The following is a 12,860-nucleotide window of genomic DNA, read 5'->3' as shown; positions in this document are numbered from 1 at the left end:
AGCCTTGTTTTCTTTAGTGTTAAAAAAAGTACTAGGCTACAGTTTTTTAGTGTGTCATCTTTATATGTGTCTTTCGAGTGAACAAACTATGCTAAAGGTAGATCAGGACTTTCATCTGAAGTGGAATTCTATCTTGGGTCTGATCTTTTGAATGAAAAGTTTTAGTTAGAAATACACTTTTCTATCTGAAGGGGTGTATAGCTGTGTTGTATGTTGTTGTTAGATTTTGATGTACAAAATTTTGGTAGGTATTCTAGGCTGATGATTGTTGGGACTCTATAGTTATTGAATGGATTTGCTAGCAACAAGGTGCCAGGCACAATTTACTGGTTATGAGAAGACTACAGTTGTGTTATTGTGATATTCAATTTATAGATTTGACTATGTTCTATTTTTGCTTCAGGTAAACCAAGGTTTTGCTCATGGCTCGTACTAAGCAGACTGCTCGTAAGTCCATTGGAGGAAAGGCTCCTAGGAAGCAGCTAGCCACCAAGGTTTGTGACTGCAATATTGATAGTTTACTTATGCCATGTCTTTATTTATTGTTTAGGTAAATTGAACTGGGTATAATTTGAACCTCAACCTTCATTGCTAGCTTATGACCAGATATCCTACTGATGTATATGGACTATCATGGTATTATTGTTAATTTGACCATGTGCTCTACTTTGCTTTTTGACAGGCTGCCCGTAAGTCTGCTCCCACAACTGTGAAGAAGCCTCACCGTTACCACCCTGGAACTGTTGCTCTTCGGTGTGTAAAATCTTCCAACCTATTCTAGCATGTGTTATAGTTTTGTTTTGAAGTATTCTCAAATGAGTAAATTTTGTGCTTGACTTTGCAGTGAGATCCGCAAGTACCAGAAGAGCACGCAGCTGCTCATCAGGAAGCTTCCATTCTAGAGGCTTGTTAGGGAGATTGCCCAGGACTTCAAGGTGATCAATCAACTTGTGCACTACATTGTGATGCTCCTGTTGTGTCAACTCTTATAGTATGATGAATCAGGTAAACTAAAAGCACCATCATGTTCTGTCTGTGCAGACTGACCTCCGCTTCCAGAGCCATGCGGTGCTGGCCCTTCAGGAGGCTACAGAGGCCTACCTGGTGGGTCTCTTTGAGGATCCGTGGCGAGAGGGCTTAAGGTGCTTGCTTTGCCTGTGGGAATGGCTCTGGCGGGCATCTGTGTCTGCTTTTGCTGCTGTTTTTAGTGATTGTTTGGAACTGCTAGCTCTAATTTAACTTACTTCTCGTTCCCTTGTTTCTGCTGTCAATATTCCCATGGCAATTTAGGTAACTATAGTAATACTGTACAAGAAACATCATTGCATTACAAGTTGGGTTTGAATCTACTTGTGAGCAACTGGGTGCGCCCATTCTAGAAATATGATATGTAGATTTGCTTCACAGATTTGGAACAGTCCAGTCCATTCTCACAACCAATTAAGTCTAGAGCTCACACCTCTCTGTTGATGATGCATGTACATTCTAGTTAAAGAATAACACGGGATTAATTAATTCTTGGGCTCTTCTAGCTGTGCTTCTTACTCTAGGTTCCAAGTAGAGATTCCTATATACGTATACTTGCTTTGCTGCCGATTCCTGACTCTGTCTGTCTGTTTTGGAACTGTAAAATGCAGTGATGCCAAACATCGCCTCTGCTTCAACTGATTAATTTTCTGCGTGCCAAATAGAGCCTGTGATGTTATCAAAATATTTGCTACTCTTAATGGGTTTATCCCACTTGATGATCTTAACCACCAAGATCTCTGAGGCTCTTATTTCTAGTCTAATGTTATCAGTATAGTACATCCGCTGTTTGCATGATAGATACATATATGTGACATCAATTTGTCATTGGATATTGCTGGAAACTAGCTATGTCAGATCAATTTCTTGGTTGTCTAGTTTGTTATGTCACATCAATTATATGCTTTTTCTGAGATTGTGTTTGAGCTACTGCCACTTTGAGCTATTATTGATTTTAGTTATCAATTACAACAGAGCATTCTTACATTCCATCCTTGATCTTACTACTAAATAGCACCCCCTATTGTTGTTGTTGTTGTTGTTATTCACCTTATCCTTGTTGTTCTGTTTTCTTGTTGGCAGATATTTTGAGTAAATTCAAGATGAAAGATGTTCAAAGAAGCTCCAAGACATTCTTATATAGCAAGTTATGTAATAATAGCTGGGTTATCTGGGAATTTAATGTATCTTCTCTCTGTTTGTGAATAAATAGTAATTATGTATGTGATTTAATGTATCTTCTCTCTGTGAATTTAATGTATGTTTCAGAATTACAATTCCTGTTTCATATGTAATAGTAATTATGTATGTGATTTGAAAATGCATGCAATGAAAACATGACTCATGCGACCCACTTATCAAAATAATTTGAGCACATTTGAAATTTCTGACGTGTGGGACCAGTGTATGATATTATGATATTTGGGACAAATGTAAAACAGTGGAAAATAAAATAGCAAAAAGTAAAAGATCATACGCTGTAAAACGACGCATCTAGAAATAAAAAGGCTGAGTTGTTGCGCCAGGCCCATGTAGCTAGCAAAAATTAATAGGAAAAATAAATATTTAAAAGGCCGAATTGTTGGGCTCAGCCCATGTAGAAAATCGAATTGGACTGGGCTGAATCTTGTGCCACATCAGATTGCCATGCTGGATGCCTACGTGGCTTGGGGAGGTTGCTAGTGACCAAAACGCCACACTAGACGTATTTTGGTCATAAAAGTCCACGACCATTCCAGAAGAAAGGTCGATATAGTCAGTTTACGACCGCCAGCTTTTGACCTTCTGGTTTTGGTCACAAAAAGGTCGCAAATGAAAAACCACGACCTTTTAGTGACCAATAGTGGTGGTCACAAGTTGACATATTTCTTGTAGTGTATCCTCACTATATTCTTGTCTGTGATATTATGCAGATTGAAGATCTATGAAATGAAAAAAGCTGGATGCAATGGCATTGGGTTCATTGACCCAAATACCATTAGTCAAGAGACATGGTCACAGCAATTCTATCGAAAAGAAACAGAGAAAAGCTTACTAGAGTTCTTGAAGCGCCTAAATACGAATCGAGATATACTACTTCCTTACAACTTTGGGTGAGTCACACTATCTTGTACTACAAATTCTGTTTTTGCTTACTAGCTAGATGTTAATAAGTGTATAGGGTTTAGGGTAGTTGATGAGTGTTATGCACATGCCCTCTTAATTTATACATGCAAATGTGTGCGCATGTAGTTTCCACTGCATCTTGTTAATCATTCAAGTTGACGAAGCAAAAGTTGAAGTACTGAACTCGCTACTTAAACTAGTTATTGAGTACGAAATCATGAAGGGGATGGCCAACAAGTAATTTCAATCATTATCTAACTATATGTCGGCCTCTTTAGTTCGTCATTTCCTGAGATCAACTAATTAATAACTCCTTTATTCATTTTCTTTGCTGGTGGGCAGGGCTTGGGATAAGTACATCAAAACGGTTCCAGGCCAATGGAAAGAAAAGTTGTTTTGGTATTGATCCAAGGTAATTAATTAAGTAGTACTAGCTAGCTACCATCTATTGTCACATCCCTAGATCTGATAATGCCAAGTGCTAGCATCTGGTGTTGCATCATGTTTAAATTCAAGGAATTTGAATTGAGGAATTTCCAAAAAAATTAGAGAACCTCTAAAAATAACCAACTTTTAAATCTCATCAAATGAGTCCAAGAAAATGTTCCTGTTATTCTATAAAAATATTGGCATGAGGCAAAATTCAAACCAATATTTTTGGAGTCACAGAAATAATTTATTTTGGGCCTTTTGAATAAAATCAATGACATATTTGAGTTGGATTTATTTCTGTTATATAAGAAATAAAGCCCAAACATTTTTGTAAGTTGCATGTGACCTTCGGCTAGTCCTGAGCTCACATAACAATTTACAGAAAGTTTATAAAAATGATTTGATGTTCTAAATCAAATCAAAACAAAATAAAAGAAATAGAATAGAAAAATAAGAGAGAGAGAGAAAAGAATATTACCTGGCGCCACCAACCGGCCCAGCACTGCAGTTGGTCGGCCAAGCCCACCACCGCCCCCTCCCTGTCGTCTTCCTCCCTCGCCAGAAGGACGGAGGCGCGTGGCCGCCCCGCGCCGGGCACCTCATCCCTCCCTGCCTACCTGGCTCCTCCCCGGTGCTCAAAGACGACGCCACGGAGACGCCATGCACCCCCCGGGCCCTCTCACTCCTCCCCCCGTGCTCATCCCCTCCCATGTCCCTCTCGCACGCACCCACCTGAGCGCAGCCGCAGCCGCCGCTTGCCTTCCGCGCGCTCAATGCCATTGCCATGCCACCTCGACCCATCTACAAGGTCCGCGTCGACGTCTTCTTCCTCTTCAACAAGCTGCACGAGCTCGGACGCCCTGTGGAGCCGTCTTCGCCGTCGTCTTCCTCCTCGGGCACCCGAGATCATCGTCGTGGTTTTGTCGCCTCCGAGCCGTCCCCAAGCACGTTGAGCTGCCCAACGACCTCCCAGTGAGCTCCGCTGCATTTCCCCTCTCTTTCTCGCATCTTTCCCGTCCTCTAGAAGTCGCGTTCATCAAGACCGAGAACCACCGCCGCCCGAGCTTGTCGTTGGCATAGCTCCGGCGACCATTAGGTCATGCCAGTGCGTCCAAACGCTTCGCAGCAACACGTAGAGCCTTGCGGGAGCTTTAGATCGTCCTTTTGCACACCGTAGCCCTGACCCCAAGCTCGCTCAAGCTCCGGACGCCGATGTGGTCGTCGCCGGCGACGATACAAGCCATTCTAGGCCAGGAGACCACCACCATCCGACGCGTCACGCCGCCAGCATCCCAGAGCTGCCTCCAGCGCATCCAGCCATGCTCTTGCAGCTTTTCCGAAGCCCGCGGCCGCCGCTGACCTCGCCGGCGGGTTTGACTTTTTTTGACCAAGGGTTTGACCTCCCCAGAGTCCATGACATGTGGGCCCCGCCCGGCCAATTAATCTAGTTCAAGTTTAATCCTAATTAGTTTAACCTAGGTTAGTGCTAATTAAACTAGGTTAGTTTAGTTAGTCACTGACACACAGGACCCACTGCTCAATTTGACCTGGGCTGGCGCATTTGACTAATACTAATCCAGCTTTTGATTATGTTCTACCTTGGAGTATTACCATCTTTACATCAAGAATGTCATGGGAATTGCACACCCTCTTATGAATTCTTGACGTAGTGATACTTCTCGCCATCATTATTCATTCCTCGGTTCTGTGTTGTTGCAATCGGAATGCCGACAAGTGAATCGTGATGTGTGAAATCTATACTCCTAGCAACTCCGTTGCTTGGTAGTTAAATGGAAAACAACCTCATTCTTAGCGTGTTGATTATTGAATCATCACCCTAAGGTTGATCGTGCTACCTAGTCCTTATTTCCTGTGCATTCCTCGATCAATAAGTTAGGATTGTGTCAATCCCTCGCTCTTTGATCATATCGTCTTGCCCTGAAAAGCAAAATTGTTCTCGAGCTTAGAAACATATTGGTGGTTCGTGATTTTCTGAATATCTTCTCGGAAGTATCACCAGGTTGTTCCTTGATCGCTATGTTCAGCTCTTGATCAAGTTGGTTCTTGTAACCACCCTTTCTCCAAGAATCCGTGTTGGATACCCTGAGCTAGTTGGATAAGCTAAACAACAACTTGGAGAGTTGGAAGGTAAAAGCTTGTCTGAATCAGTTCATTCCAAAGGGATATCCTTGTGTGTGTGTGTGTGTGTGTGTGTGTGTGTGTGTGTGTGTTGAAGAAAGATGATATTCTCATCGATTGGTCCTCATGATCAGTTGTTGGATTTGTTATCTTGTCAAAACTTTGATTTGAGTGTGGGCTATCCTCAAATCAAATCAGAACCAACGATATTCATAATGTTGTCTTACTCGTGGTTGATTCCTCGAGCATACACCATTACATCCTTTGGTCTGACCAATGCTATGTCCTTGTTCACATAAATATGGAATTCCATTTATATGGTCATCCTGATGACTTGATGTTGAGCCCATCAGTAGCATTTTATCTTCTCCATGATCATGTTGAACATCCATCTAGTGTTGGAAACTTTTGTAAACATTACATTCATGTCCCGTTCATGAAGTATATGTTTGGTGTATGAAGTGACGTCCTCTAATTCATGTGCATTCGATGCAAGATGCCGCCGTGAATTCGAGAAAGCTTGTTTTGACTTCCTCTGGAATCATCCCAAGTTAGTTATGCACGTGCAAAGTATTTTGTGGTCTGTTAGACTGATCATGTTCGTTCCATATGAATTCTGTAGCACACCAAGCCACTGATTGACTTGTTCAAGGAAAAGGAGTTCCTTCATAAGAGCTAATCCGGACTTATGTTAGGACTTCGATATCCTCGTTGATGGTTCCCAACCAGAACTCAGTAGTGTTTTTACTATAAGACTACTACATGGTCATGCTTGTCTAGGACAATGTGTTCACATGTGTCTAGCGGAACCAGCTTATGTTTTGGAGCTTGCTATCGTAGTTCATTCCCCGAGAAACTCGCAACTCATCTCGTCGAATTGTGTTGCACACTTTCTGTTTTCCTTCTAGAGTTGATGAGTCTGGAATATTCTAACACCAACCAGATCTGAATCTCAGGCAGATATAATGGTTAGAATGTCTTCCAAGAACTATAATATTGGTCTCTCTGTAACCCGATAAAGTGAATGTCGTGGCCAACACACCCAGCCGGGACCTATTATTGCAGTATCTTGATTGAGGAAGTTGGCCACCTCCCCATAAGGATTTTGTAGGATTTACTCAAGTAGTTGTTCCTTATGGATTCTTGTGCTCCCGAAGTCTGACCTTTTACTTGATGTTCTAGATACAGACCATATCTATAAATGGGTTGTGCTAGCACATCAAGGAGAACATTAGAAGCCAGGTGCTAAATGTCTCTTGGTCGATCATCCAGATTTTGTTTCCTTTGCCTCGCTAAGGTGAAATCTGAGAAGTTGTTGTCTTCCTTTGCATCTGCATCGTCCGTCACTATTCATCATGGTAGTATGTTGTGTTGCCAGGATCCTTGACACAGATGTTGGTAAAACCTTAATGAATATGGAAGTGCTCAACTTCTTGAGAGCACGCTCGGTCACTGGGTTATATCCTCGGTAACAATCGAATGTGCCTTCCAATGCCCAGTTGTCTCAAAACCCTAGCTCTCTTTTCAAACTAGGTATGCCATTTCTTAGAACTCCTTCAATCGATCGTTTGTGAATTGCCTTAGCCTGGTATGAAGAGTTTCAATGATCCTTTCTGATAGAGTTTCTCTCTAACGTTATCATGTTGGATGAAGATCTCGAAAGCAATGAATAAACATCTTTGAGAAGGACAGTTGGAGCGTGAAGATCGTATTAGCTTTGTGTCCCCTCTGTCTTCTTACCTCATGTCTTGAATATCGGGACGAGATTCTTGTTTAGTGGGGGTGAGTTGTCACGTCCCTAGTTCTGATAATACCAAGTGCTAGCATCTGGTGTTGCATCATGTTTAAATTCAAGGAATTTGAATTGAGGAATTTTTAAAAGCCTCAGAAAACCTCTAAAAATAACCAACATTTAAATCTCATCAAATGAGTACAAAAAAAATGTTCTTGTTATTCCGTAAAAATATTGGCATGAGGTAAAATTCAAACCAATATTTTTGGAGTCACAAACATAATTTATTTTGGGCCTTTTGAATTAAATCAATGACATATTTGAGTTGGATTTATTTCTGTTATATAAGAAATAAAGCCCAAACATTTTTGTAAGTTGCATGTGAACTTGGGCTAGTCCTGAGCTCACATAACAATTTACAGAAATTTATAAAAATGATTTGATGTTCTAAATCAAATCAAAACAAAATAATAGAAATAGAAAAGAAAATTAAGAGAGAGAGAGAAGAATATTACCTGGGGCCACCAACCGGCCCAGCACTGCAGCTGGCCGGCGCAGCCCACCACCGCCTCCTCCCTGTCGTCTTCCTCCCTCGCCAGAAGGACGGAGCCGCGTGGCCACCCCGCGCCGGCCACCTCCTCCGTCCCTGCCTGCCTGGCTCCTCCCTGGTGCTCCTAGACGATGCCACGGAGACGCCACGCACCGTTCGGGCCCTCCAACTCATCCCCCCGTGCTCATCCCCTCCCCTGTCCCTCTCACGCGCACCCACCCGAGCGCAGCCGCAGCCACCGCTCGTCGTCCGCGCGCTCACCGCCATTGCCATGCCCCCTCGACCCGTCTCCGAGGTCCGCGTCGACCTCTTCTTCCTCTTCAACAAGTTGCACGAGCCCGGACGCCCTGTTGAGCCATCTTCGCCCTCGTCTTCCTCCTCGGGCACCCGAGATCGCCGTCGTGGTTTTGTCGCCTCCTGAGTCGTCCCCAAGCACGTTGAGCTGCCCAACGACCTCCCAGTGAGCTCCGCTGCATTTCCCCTCTCTTTCCCGCATATTTCCCGTCCTTTAGCCTTCGCGTTCATTGAGACCGAGAACCACCGCCGCCCGAGCTTGTCGCTGGCATAGCTTCGGCGACCATTAGGTCATGCCAGTGCGTCCAAACACTTCGCAGCAACACATAGAGCCTTGCGGGAGCTTCAGTTCGTCCTTTTGCAGGTCGTAGCCCCGACTCCCTGCTCGCTCAAGCTCCGGCTACCGCTGTGGTCGTTGCCGGCGACGCTACAGTCCATTCTAGGCCCGGAAACCACCACCATAGGACACGCCGCGCCGCCAGCGTCCTAGAGCTGCCTCCAGCGCATCCAGTCGTGCTTTGTGGAGCTTTTCCGAAGCCCGCGGCCGCCGCTGATCTCGCCGGCGGCTTAACGCTGGTGGGTTTGACTTTTTTGACCAGGGGTTTGACCTCCCCAGAGTCCATGACATGCGGGCCCCGCCCGACCAATTAATCTAGTTTAGGTTTAAACATAATTAGTTTAACCTAGGTTAGTGCTGATTAAACTAGGTTAGTTTAGTTAGTCACTGACACACGAGACCCACTGGTCAATTTGACCTGGGCTGGCGCCTTTAACCTGCTGGCATCACCCCAACATCATGCTGACGCAAATAACCTTTTCTGGATTTATTTTTAATTCAGGAAATTTCAGAAAATATCCAAAACATCTAAAAATCATATAAAATCAACCGTAACTCCAAATGAAATAACTTATATATGAAAAATGATCAGAAAAATCCAATCTATCCATCTGTTCCATTTTCATGCATGTTAGGGAAACATATGGCTGCTGTTTAGGACAAATCAATTATAGGGCATTTAATCCATCACACATGGAGTTTGATTTTGAACCTTGGGTTCAAACCAACTTCATTTAAATTGTTGCAAGTTGCATTAGCTCAAAAACACAGCATATTGACATGTCATCATCATGCATCATATTGTTGCATTGCATTGATTGTGTTCCTTCTGTTTTGTCGGTAATTGTCCCCTCTCGATAGACGTGGTTTCAACGACGAGTTCGATGACACCGATGAAGAGCTATACTATCTTCAGAAGTGCCAGGCAAGCAAAACCCCCTTGTTCATTCCGATACAACCCCACTCTCTCGCTCCTGCTCTCTTTTACTGCATTAGGACAACAACGATTCATTTGTTACATCCTGCGGTAGCTAAACCCCTTTATCCTCTACATGACCTGACATTGCCACAGTAAATAGATGAAACCCACTAGCATGAGTAGGAGTTGTTTGAGCCCTGTTGTGCCTACTCATTCATGCTTGTTTGTCATGCCTGCTACAACTTAGAGTTGAGTCAGGTCTGATTCATCAGGGATGAATCAGAGGTGTGTGAACATGTCCTACTTTGTGTGAGCTAAGTGTGTGAACACGATTTGGTAAAGGCAGCGGTGAGAGGCCATGTAGGAGTACATGGTGGGTTGTCTCATTGCAGCCATCCTCAAGAACTGAGTCCTGTGATTGTTATCCATGAACAGTTACTACCACACATTGGGATCCTTAGTTGACTCTCTCGACTTATTAATCAACTCGATCTCTATCCAGGAGTTGCAACTAGTTTCTGGTGTTTGTAGGTAGTGCTAGTAGTCTACCAAGTGGCACCCGGTACATGTGGGCTTGGGAAAGACTAGGCACAGTGGCCCGGCGTACCAAGTGACACCCGGATGGTGGGCTTGGGAACCCTGCACACATCGTTTGGGGCCGTGAGCGACACCCCAGCCAGATCTCCTTGCGGATGGAACCCGAATAGGCGATAAACCTGGACGAGAGACTTGTGTGGTTAGTCAGGTCGTGGCCGACACCCTAGCTGGGCTTCCGCTTGAAGGTTGCCGAGTACATGTCGTGTAAACGGCGGTAAGTGGTGAGAGCGTGTGTGAAGAAGTACACCCCTGCAGGGTTAATATGATCTACTCAAATAGTCGTGTCCGCGGTAAAGGACTTCTGGGTTGCCTGTACAGTTCATAGACAAGTGAAAGTGGATACTCTCAAATGCGCAAGATAAGCGTCAGTGCTATGGATGGCGTTCTCGTAGGAAGATGGGAGTGGATCCATAGTGGTGTATTGGTTGGTGAATATATGTGGACTCATGTGCGCCACCTCAAAAGAGTTACTTGCAGTCGTAGTTCAGGATAGCCACCGAGTCAAAGCTGGCTTGCTGCAGTTAAACCCCACCATCCCCTTTGTTGATAATTATGCATATATAGTTAGTTACAGTTTAAGAGCAGTTTTAAAATTACTAAAATACGGATACTCTGTTTTTGGCGACACCAAAACCGACGTGTGTTCTGCATCAGACAGAAGAACACACTGCTTCAGATAGAAAACCTCATTGCATCAAACAGTCAAGCGACCTTCATGATTTGTCTTATCGGGCGTAAATTTTCTCAGATGAGCTTTTTTGTGAGTTTTCGTTGTCATTTTTTATGAACGACAAAAGAACGCACTGCTTCGGACGGAAAACCGCATTGCATCAGACGGGTAAAAGAACTTCATGATTTTTTTGTCGGACAAAATTTTTATCAGACGAGGAAGTGGACCACACTTCACATCCGGGCGTAAGTGAACCTCGAAACTATCGAGAAGTGAACTGCATTACTTGTTTGCACTTCGCATTGGGAGTAAGTGTGAACCGTAACGCTCTCGAAAGTGAACACCATGAGTTTCTGCTCTGTTGTCCTTTTTATACTTATTATTTTTTATGCATTCAATATTGACTAAGGGGACCACACGAGTTTATACAAAATCAGGGGACTGCACGGGTTTATACAAAATCGACAAAAAATAGTGAGGATGAGACAAGTGGACTGCTCTTTCTTTCATTGTAGGATCTTTTTTCTTGCCATTTTTACCTACAAATTAACCGCATCCCTGAAAAATAGTCATATAGTCGTCGATTACATAGAGAATTTGATACTTCAGCACCCCGGGCAGTTAGCTGCACTTCACAATGCGTAACCATTCTTTAAAATGCAAATAAAATGAACATCACCAAAACAACACATATATTTTGTATAGTATATGTACTTGGTCATCGCAAAACTGAATGAAACGCCAAGCTATTTTCAACTGCAACAGTCTTCGAGCCGGACTGCCTGTTTCCCCTAGTGAACTCCATTGGCCAGCTAGAGAACCTTCTGACCACACAAAGTAAAATGCATGCTAAGCCCATCTACACTGCACAAAGAATGCCAAGGAACCGCACGCTATCGCGTTGCCGCATTCCATCTGGAAAAGCCGTTGTCGGTGGCAGCTCAATTGAAGGGTGGCCAGAGTTAAACCATGTGGGGCGATGCATACTGTAAAGTGCCCGTGGAATAGAAGCACACATGGCGGTCCCCGGCGGACTGCATGGGAAGTGAGGAGCGGCAGCCGGAGAGCAGTCTGTGCAGAGACAGAGAGACAGGGATCTGTGGCACCAGAGATGAGAGCTAAGGTGGATGTAGTTTTCCAGTGAGGAGAGAGCTATGAGGGGTGTTCTCAGCTAACTGCACAGTGGACTACAAGAAAGTAAAAGGCATCAGAGGAGGAAGGACCCCGTGGCAGAAATATGATGCTTCATTGCAAGGTGCCCAGCTCCACCCGCTATCCGCTCGGAGTCCCAGCGCCAGCGACGGAGACCGCGCGAGGTGGCCATGGATGAACCACAACACGGGGGTGCGACGCACTGCTCACGGGATCTGGCAGAATTGCATAAGCAAAATCCGTAAAAAATGAAAAAATTCTTCTAATCCGCACCCGCACGGCAAGGTGCACTGCACGCCGCGGATCAGAGACCACCGTGCGGACTGCAGCGAGCAGGGAGTGTACTACAGCCACACCGGTGATAGCAACCCGCGGGAGAGGAGAGTTTCTCGATGGGGCGACCCTGCCGGAGAGGGAGGGGAAGACCCTGGCCCCCGGCAGCGTTGACATGGTGGAAGGTGGCGGGGCGGGTGGATCCTGTAGAGGAAGGGAGGGGAATGTGTGGATCCGAGGGCGCCAGCGCGGGACAGGTGGGGGTTAGGGATGCAGGGCTGCTGCGGATCCAGGGGTGGGAAGGATGTATCCAGCCATGGCGGCCAGCAGGAGGACATGAGGGACCAGGGAGTTGGGAGCGGAGCCATGGCATGTGGTGGGCGGCGGACAGGCGTGCGGTGGTGCTCGCCAGGACCGGTGGTGCCTCGGGTCCCTGACCGGTGATGGTTTGGGGCGGAGGGGCAGGCGGCCACCAGCGATCTGGGAAGGGGTTTGCGGCCCGTTCTAGTGTGAGAGGAAGGTGGGTAGGGGGCGGTGTGTCAGGATCCAGCTAGATCCGTTGAAGTATAGCCACCCGGGAGTGGGGGCGGGAGGCGGGCTGGTTGGAATCGGAGCGGCAGAGGGAGGTGGGAG

At 45.2% G+C, this 12,860-nt stretch overlaps 1 long non-coding RNA gene and 1 other non-coding gene across 2 annotated transcripts; both read left to right on the top strand.

The window, feature by feature from the left end:
* The first annotated feature begins 714 nt into the window (after positions 1–714).
* On the top strand, positions 715–1,092 carry LOC123066833 (uncharacterized). Its single transcript, XR_006431456.1, has 3 exons — positions 715–753; positions 845–935; positions 1,042–1,092. It is a non-coding gene; the product is annotated as an uncharacterized lncRNA (long non-coding RNA).
* A 599-nt stretch (positions 1,093–1,691) lies between these two features.
* LOC123073006 (small nucleolar RNA SNORD24) lies at positions 1,692–1,774 on the top strand. The gene has a single exon (XR_006435534.1). It is a non-coding gene; the product is annotated as a small nucleolar RNA SNORD24 (small nucleolar RNA).
* Positions 1,775–12,860: the final 11,086 nt, after the last annotated feature.

The sequence above is a fragment of the Triticum aestivum genome, chromosome 3B (genome assembly GCF_018294505.1).
Source record: "Triticum aestivum cultivar Chinese Spring chromosome 3B, IWGSC CS RefSeq v2.1, whole genome shotgun sequence".
NCBI classification, from domain to species: domain Eukaryota; kingdom Viridiplantae; phylum Streptophyta; class Magnoliopsida; order Poales; family Poaceae; genus Triticum; species Triticum aestivum.
This window is presented reverse-complemented; position numbering and strand designations above follow the sequence as displayed.